The 7,500-nt window shown below is 38.5% G+C and overlaps 1 long non-coding RNA gene across 2 annotated transcripts in view; it reads right to left on the bottom strand.

Annotated features, from left to right (window-relative positions):
- Positions 1-980: 980 nt before the first annotated feature.
- LOC134455357 (uncharacterized) overlaps positions 981-7,500 on the bottom strand; it is a 7,584-nt gene continuing 1,064 nt past the window's right edge. The window contains exons 2-6 of one of the 2 annotated variants that reach the window (XR_010036099.1): positions 6,642-6,744; positions 6,421-6,519; positions 5,567-5,672; positions 4,276-4,342; positions 981-2,004 (exon numbers count right to left, since the gene is read on the bottom strand). This is a non-coding gene — a long non-coding RNA (uncharacterized LOC134455357). Of the gene's footprint in view, positions 2,005-4,275; positions 5,673-6,420; positions 6,520-6,641; positions 6,745-7,500 lie in introns of both variants that reach the window. The other variant, XR_010036098.1, reaches the window with a different exon arrangement.

Raw genomic sequence — 7,500 nt, 5'->3', positions numbered from 1 at the left:
GAGAGAGAATGAGAAAGAGAGAGAGAGAACAAGAGCTAGAGAGAGAACAGAGACAGAGAGGGTGATGTAGAGAGAGAGAACGAGAGAGAGAGAGAGAGAGAGAGACGGAGAGAGAGAGAGACAGAGAGAGAGAGAGATATAGAGACAGAGAGAGAGAGAGACAGAGAGAGAGAGAGGGAGAGAGAGAGAGAGAGAGAGCCAGAGAGAGAGAAGGAATGACACAGAGACGTTGAGGCGGAGGAGGGGAAGACTATGCTCTGAAAGTTGATAATGTTGCAGATTAATCAGAGCACAGAGCACAGCCCCCCTGCGGTGGCACACACACACACACACACACACACACACACACACACACACACACACACACACACACACACACACACACACACACACACACACACACACACACACACACACACACACACACACACACTGTAAAAACATTATTGTAGTTTTTACAGTAACTTACTGGCAGCTGGATGCCAATAAATTACTGTAATATAATTTACAGTACCCTTACTGTATATTGGTTTACAGTACCAATCAGCACTACTGTTAATCCAGTTACAGTACCAATCTAAAGTACTGTATGTCAGTTTACAGTACCAATCCAAACTATTGTAAGGAGTACAGTACATTACTGGCATCCAGCTGCCAGTAACATTCAAATTACTGTATATCAGTTTACAGTACCAATTCCAATTACTGTATATCGATTTACAGTACTGATACAAATTATTGTAAGGAGTACAGTACTTTAATGGCATCCAGCTGCCAGTAACTTTTTCAACTACTGTAGTTTGTTTTACAGTATTTTTGTTGTATTTTAATTTACAATATTCCGCAAGAGAATGTCAGGGAGCTCTACAAAGGCATCACATTCTCCTATAATTCAGATATTCTAGTTACCAGTCAGATCAAAAACACATTAAAAAGTTTTTAAAAGCTACAAGGTAAAGAAATGCTGCAAATGCAAGAGATGCAATCAAAATGTTTAATTAAAACTGGTTAACAATTTAACAACATACTCCAGTAGGAAGGGGGTCCTGCTTCTCACAAATGCACAATCCATAACCTTTGTATATAGTTGAAGAGTTTAGATGCAAAACCCCATAAGTGCCATTTCAGAAAATAATCTTGTTTCATTTTTATTTAATACAAAGCTATCAAAATTCCACATTTTTAAAATGTTATTTATGTAATATAACTATTCATATGTATTATCAAGTACATGAATGTAAACCAAACCAACAATGGGGTTCTCTAAAAATATAAAAGTGCAGGTCTTCAGAAATGGAGTTAGGGGGTTTTGCATCTGAACTCTTCAGTTGTATACATATTTTTCTTTTTTTTTTATTTCATTCACATTGACAAATAAAAAGATTCTATTCTATTAAAATGAGATACCCCAAACATTAATCAAGACAAAACTGTTGTATGGTTTGTGGTGGGTGCTTCAAATTCCAATGTATGCAAAATGGAAAACAGTCCAATATCTCATTTCCTGTTGGGCGTGGCCATATGCTCGTATTGACCTTTTTTTGTTCATCTTAATGAGATAAGTACATACCACAAAGAAGGTCCAGAGTCCGTAGCTTCAACTATATTCTATAACTATAACTATATTCCAGCCCCGAACATCTCTGTGCTAGGGTGCGCAATAGAGTCACTCTTTTAAAAGTCTTATACATGACACAATATCGAAAAACTGTGCCAAATAAGTTTTGAAACGGGGAGAAGGGGGGAAAACACAGCAAGAACAACAGGGCCTCGAGCCTTTGGTGCAATGCTCGGACTGAACTACTTAAAAGAAACAAGTGATTGGAACTTCAAAAGGTCAAGCATTAATAATTCAGCCAGTCAAAACCAACAAGTTCCCTGATGAATGAAGCAACAACAGGGTTGACACTGCTGCTCTTCCTTTGCACCTTTTTACCGGTCTTCTTGCTGGTGATGGACTTGGCCTGGCATTTGGAGCCCTCTGGGTTTATTCTGAGAATGAACCTGTAATCACAATAGGATACAATTAGGAATTCTGAAAAAAAGTTTAATTCTCGTGAGTCTTACACTATCCAGCCTTTTTCACACCCAATTTTGGTTAGTCTTATTGAAGTGATATTTCATGTTGTTCCTATTTCTATGCTTGATGCATGCTGCGTAAACACAGTATAAGCGCTCCCTCCATTCAGCCCCCGGTGATGCGGCTAGCTGCCTATCCACGAATGCAAAGATTCTGGGATCAGACAGACATTGTTCACCAAGCACACACACACACACACACACACACACACACACACACACACACACACACACACACACACACACGGAGCCGGGGGAGGGAGGGACAATTTCAAAAAAATATATACTGTCGAGTTTAAATTCAAGTGCCGGTCTTGTTTAGGGAATGCCTGTTGTTATCCAATGTCCAATGTCAAATCAAACGTGCAATATGCTGACAATGTCCTGTCATCATCCCACAGTTACAATGATTGATTAACATGCAGCACTTCCGGTGCATCTAAAGGAGGCTGCTGCAGGCGGCTGCTGAAGGCGGAGACGCATCCCAAACGAGTTTTAATTGTTGGTAACGCACGAGTAGACGCGTTACTGTTATTTATGGGTAACGTAGTAACATAACGGATTACTTTTAATTAGGGGTGGGCATCTGTGTTTAGCCGGACTGAGCCCTGAGGAAGGTCAGTAGACCGAAAGCTTGGCCTATTAAAAAGAACACAAAGGGGATTTAAGTGTGCAGACATTTTTCTTTCAATTAGGGGTGGGCAAAAATGAAAATCTTTAATCGCATTAACTCAATGACTTTCTGTGATTAATCGCATAGCGCGCGAAATCCAAAAATAATAATAATAAATAATAAATAAAATAAAAATATTTTATAAATTAATAAAATAAAATAATTAATTATAATTTGCATATTGTACTGTGTAGATAACCTATGTAGGTCCAATATAATATTCCACAATGGAAATGTAGGTTATTTGCCAACCTATCAGTCTAAATTGTATAGGCCTACAGTAGTAGGCTATGCCTATCCAATGTAGGCCTACTGAAACAAATTATTGCATGATACAATATTACACTAGGGCTATTTAAGATTGTAGGCTACTGAAACGAATATATTAGAAATTAGAAAATCAAATTAGGATGGTCTACACAGGCCTACAAGAAGAAAAAAAAACTTGTCACTTAAAAAAAAACCAGGCATGAGATATGTCCCGCCTTCTCTCACTGTCAAAGACTCCCACCTTCTCTCTTATCTGTCGCTGTTATTTAAGGTGTTTCAGCGACTAGAAACTAATTGACTGTCTGTTGGTATTGACAGCAATTACATCTTTCAGTTTCAAAACAATAACGTTGACATGACTAACACTATCTTAAATGCATACGAGGTTGCCGATGTCGCGAAATTATACCATGTTGATACAGCCTACTATGCACGCGAAGCGCCATGTAGAAACTGCAGGCATGCAAACAGGTCAGGGGTGAAAAAGGTGACAAGGGCGCGGCGCGGGGCGGCGCGGAGCGGAGCGGCGCAGTGCAAGCGCGCAAACGCAGGTGCACACGTGTGTATTGTGCGCAGTGGATGATCTTGTATAACAGTCTCAGACTAGGGGGGAGAGGATTTAGCTAAAAAAAAAGTCATAAATGGTGAATTTTGAGCATACTGTAGTTATTAGCGACCAAGGGACAGTGAACATGAGAACTGCCAACCTTACTCCATGACTTAGCTGTCATGTCTGATGGCGGGTTGGGTAGATAGCTTGATAAAATAGGTTTTTATCATGATAGAGCAGTGGTTCTCATAGTAAGTTTCCCCAACACCCCATTGACCTCATCAAAACCCTTAGTAGGCCTATTAAAAATAAAATAGGCCAAAATGCCCCCAAATGACACTAAGCACCCCTCCTCTCATCAGTCTCCTAACACCCCCTCAACACTTGCCTGGTTGTCATCTCATGCATATTTAATAATCATTTTCAGACAACTTGCGATAGGCTACAAAAAAAATCTTTGTCAAAGTTTGAATTAGCTACTGAAGTTTTACTCAAACTACTCAAATTTTAGCCTATTCACCTAGTATCTCTTTTAATGTCTCCCTGTAGAAAAAATGAATAGGAACGCTCCAACTTTGACCTGGAAAAAAGTGTGACATTCCAACTGGTTTCATTGTTGGCTAAAGTCTGTGCTGACTTAAGTCAGTATCTGACAAAAGTATCTGACTAAGCTTAATTACTCATTCCATTGTGTTCACCTTACCAAGTGCAAACAGCCTTGGGGCGTTGGGCAGAGAAAGACTTGCGACATCTGCTGCAGTAGCAGTGACCTAAAAAAAAAGACAGACACACTTAGCATCTTGCAGCATTACATTACATTACACTGGGATTCACAGTTGTTTTAAAGGTGCACCATGTACGTTTGTGGCCAGAGTAGGTATTGCAACTATGATTCTCATTGAAACTGTGCTGCCTATTGCCAAATTTGATCTTTTCGTGAAAGCTTTGGGACCATCTAATTTGTATGATGTTGGGGTTTCACCAATGTCAAATCGCATCCCTCTACGAATTCGCACTACCAGTGTTTCCCTTACAGTGAGTAAACTATGGCTGCCCGCCATAGTTTAAATTTGGCCGCCATAGTTTACGAAAAAAAGAAAGTAAAAAAAAAGAAGGAAAAAAAAATATTATTATTATAATTTTTTTTTTTTTTTAACCAATTTCCGTTTTTGTTACAAACGATTTGAATTACAATTTCCTTCGCATTTTCCTCCTGGAGTAAATACATCAAGTGCTTGAACCATGTATGAAAAGTGCCATTTTCCCGGTCACAATGAATTCTTACAATGTGATGGTGGTGGCAAGTAGTCACGAAAAAGGCAACATTTGTGTATGGGCAGTATAACTTCTGAAAAGAACCTACTAAAATATTACTCAGTGCACCTTTAAGGGTGAGGGACTCAGCTAAGATCCACTAGTATACTGGGGACCTTGCCATGTAAGGGAACCCCTGGCCTAATTCATCATTCGTCATTGCTCTTCCATTTGTGGTCTTAGAGTGCCATCTAGTGGATGATTTGTACAATTTCTTTATGTTATCTGAATGACTGCAGAACACACAAGCATGTCTACGGTACATCTTTAGTAGATAAGAAGCTCTAAAAAGATGGCCAGAATAGGTATTGCAACTATGTTGCTCAGTGAAACTGTGCCGTCTACTGCCAAATTCTATCTTGGTTTTCATTAATATTTACTAAATACCGGTAATGAAGTAATGTTTACTAGTATGACCAAATTATTACCGGTATATTAAGCTTTTCAGCTAAAAATTGCTATTTCTGGAAATACAAAATGGTGGACCACGGATAAGATCTCCCTTTTCATGTATGAAAAGTGCAATTTTCCCAATCAGAATTAACAGCTGCACACAACATTAACACACAACATTAATTTGCATCTCATATTGACAGCATGAAATACATAGCATGTTTAGCACTTTGACTTTTATAAAATACATGGATTGGTTTTGTGTGAATTCATGAACTTAAACTCACCTCTTGCAACAGTGTTTATTTTCTCTGAGGTACACCACACCAGAGGAATCGCTCAGTGTAATCAGACAGCTTCCATGTAGGATCCTTCAGTAATATTCTCAGTCATCTGCAAAGCATGACAGCACAAAACGTGAACATGATTATGCATTTATAGGCCTAATTATTACAAGAAAATAATGAAAAATGATAACACCGTCACCACCACGACACAATATGATGATGAATAGGCCTAGAGTATGAAACATCTAAAAGATACATGTCTGTATACATGTAAAATGTTTTTTTTGTTTGTTTGTTTTATATCATTGATCATTTTCCCAGACGGATTGACAACAGATGGCTCAAAGAATTCAGTGTGCTAAACTGGAGGGCAAAAAGAGCAGATTATCTCTCTTTCTGGATATTTTACTCATCACTTGAAATTAAATCTAAATCTAAATCTAATCTAAGATGTTAAACATAGAGGAGGAGTCCTCAACGATCAGTGTCATCGGCCTAACAGCAGAAGGCACTAAGGGTGCGTTTGTAAACTGCCGCTCCGAGCACATAACATATTGGTCATGTCATGTATGAGTGTGTTATTCAGACTGTTAGATAGTAGACATTTGAAACACACATTTGGTGCAGAGTTATAAAAAAATGCTTACATTTACAAACTGATTTTTCTCAGCATTTTTAGACATGGTGCTACAAAGGGGATCAATGTACTGTAACCAGGCAGCTGCCATTATTCCTTAACTATCCTGTCAAAATAACACACGGCATGAACAGGACGCATCTCTGATTAACAGTGTGTGCTTCAAACTGTTAAGACATTTGAAACACACATACATGTGGTGTGAATGGTTGCTAACCTTTAGAAATTCTGTCAATGTTCAGACGCATTTGCAGATATGGTCCACTACGACCAGAGCTACCATCCAGCAATAAGGATATCTTGGCCATCTTCTCAGCTGCAATAATAACACACAACATTAGTATGCATCTCATATTGACAGCATGAAATACAGAGCAAGTTAGAACTTTGACTTTTTAAAAATACATGGATAGGTTTTGTGTGACTTTATAAACTCACCTCTTGCAACAGTGTTTATTTCTCTGAGGTACACCACACCAGAGGAATCACTCCGTGTAATCAGCCAGCTTCCATGTAGGATCCTTCAGCAATATTCTGTCATCTGCAAAGCAAGACAGCACAGAACATGAACATGATTATGTATCAATATGCCTAATTATTACACAAAAATAAAGTTTGAAAAATGATAACACCACCATGACACAATAGGCTGAATAGGCCTACAATATGAAACACCTATAAGATGCATTTCTTAAATTGTTTTTATTGATCATTTTCCCACACGGATTGACACCAGATGGCTCAAAGAATTCAGTGTGCTAAACTAGAGGGCAAAAAGAACAGATTATATATCTTTCTGGATATTTTACCCATCACTTGAAATGAAATCTGATGCATAGCCCACTTGTTAAGACCTCACTAGGCCTACTAGTAGATCGAAAAAGGATGGGCAAAGAAATCTAAATATTTATTGCAGTAACCATACAAATTCAGCATCTTTGATCAAGCAAAAAAATTAAGCACTCTACACATCTGGGTGTTTCTGGGCTCATTATTTCAGGAGAAATCTGTCAAATAGGTAATGCCTATTTATTGAAAAGAACACGATCTGATGGCTGACAGTGGTTTCTCCCTGAACAGAGAGAACAGCCCACAGAGTTGGCAGTAACAGAATGGGACAAAACAGCACACTGTGTGCACAATAACAAGTTCAGAATCAGTTTACTTGCTCACTTCCTTTACACAACGAACAGGGAAAGGCACATGTGTTAAAACATACTTCAGAGCAAGTGTATAGTCAAAATGAGTTCGTTTCTAACAATAAAAATCAGGCATAAGTTGTGGCTACTTCAAGCTT

This window comes from Engraulis encrasicolus, chromosome 9, assembly GCF_034702125.1.
Source record: "Engraulis encrasicolus isolate BLACKSEA-1 chromosome 9, IST_EnEncr_1.0, whole genome shotgun sequence".
NCBI classification, from domain to species: Eukaryota; Metazoa; Chordata; class Actinopteri; order Clupeiformes; family Engraulidae; genus Engraulis; species Engraulis encrasicolus.
This window is presented reverse-complemented; position numbering and strand designations above follow the sequence as displayed.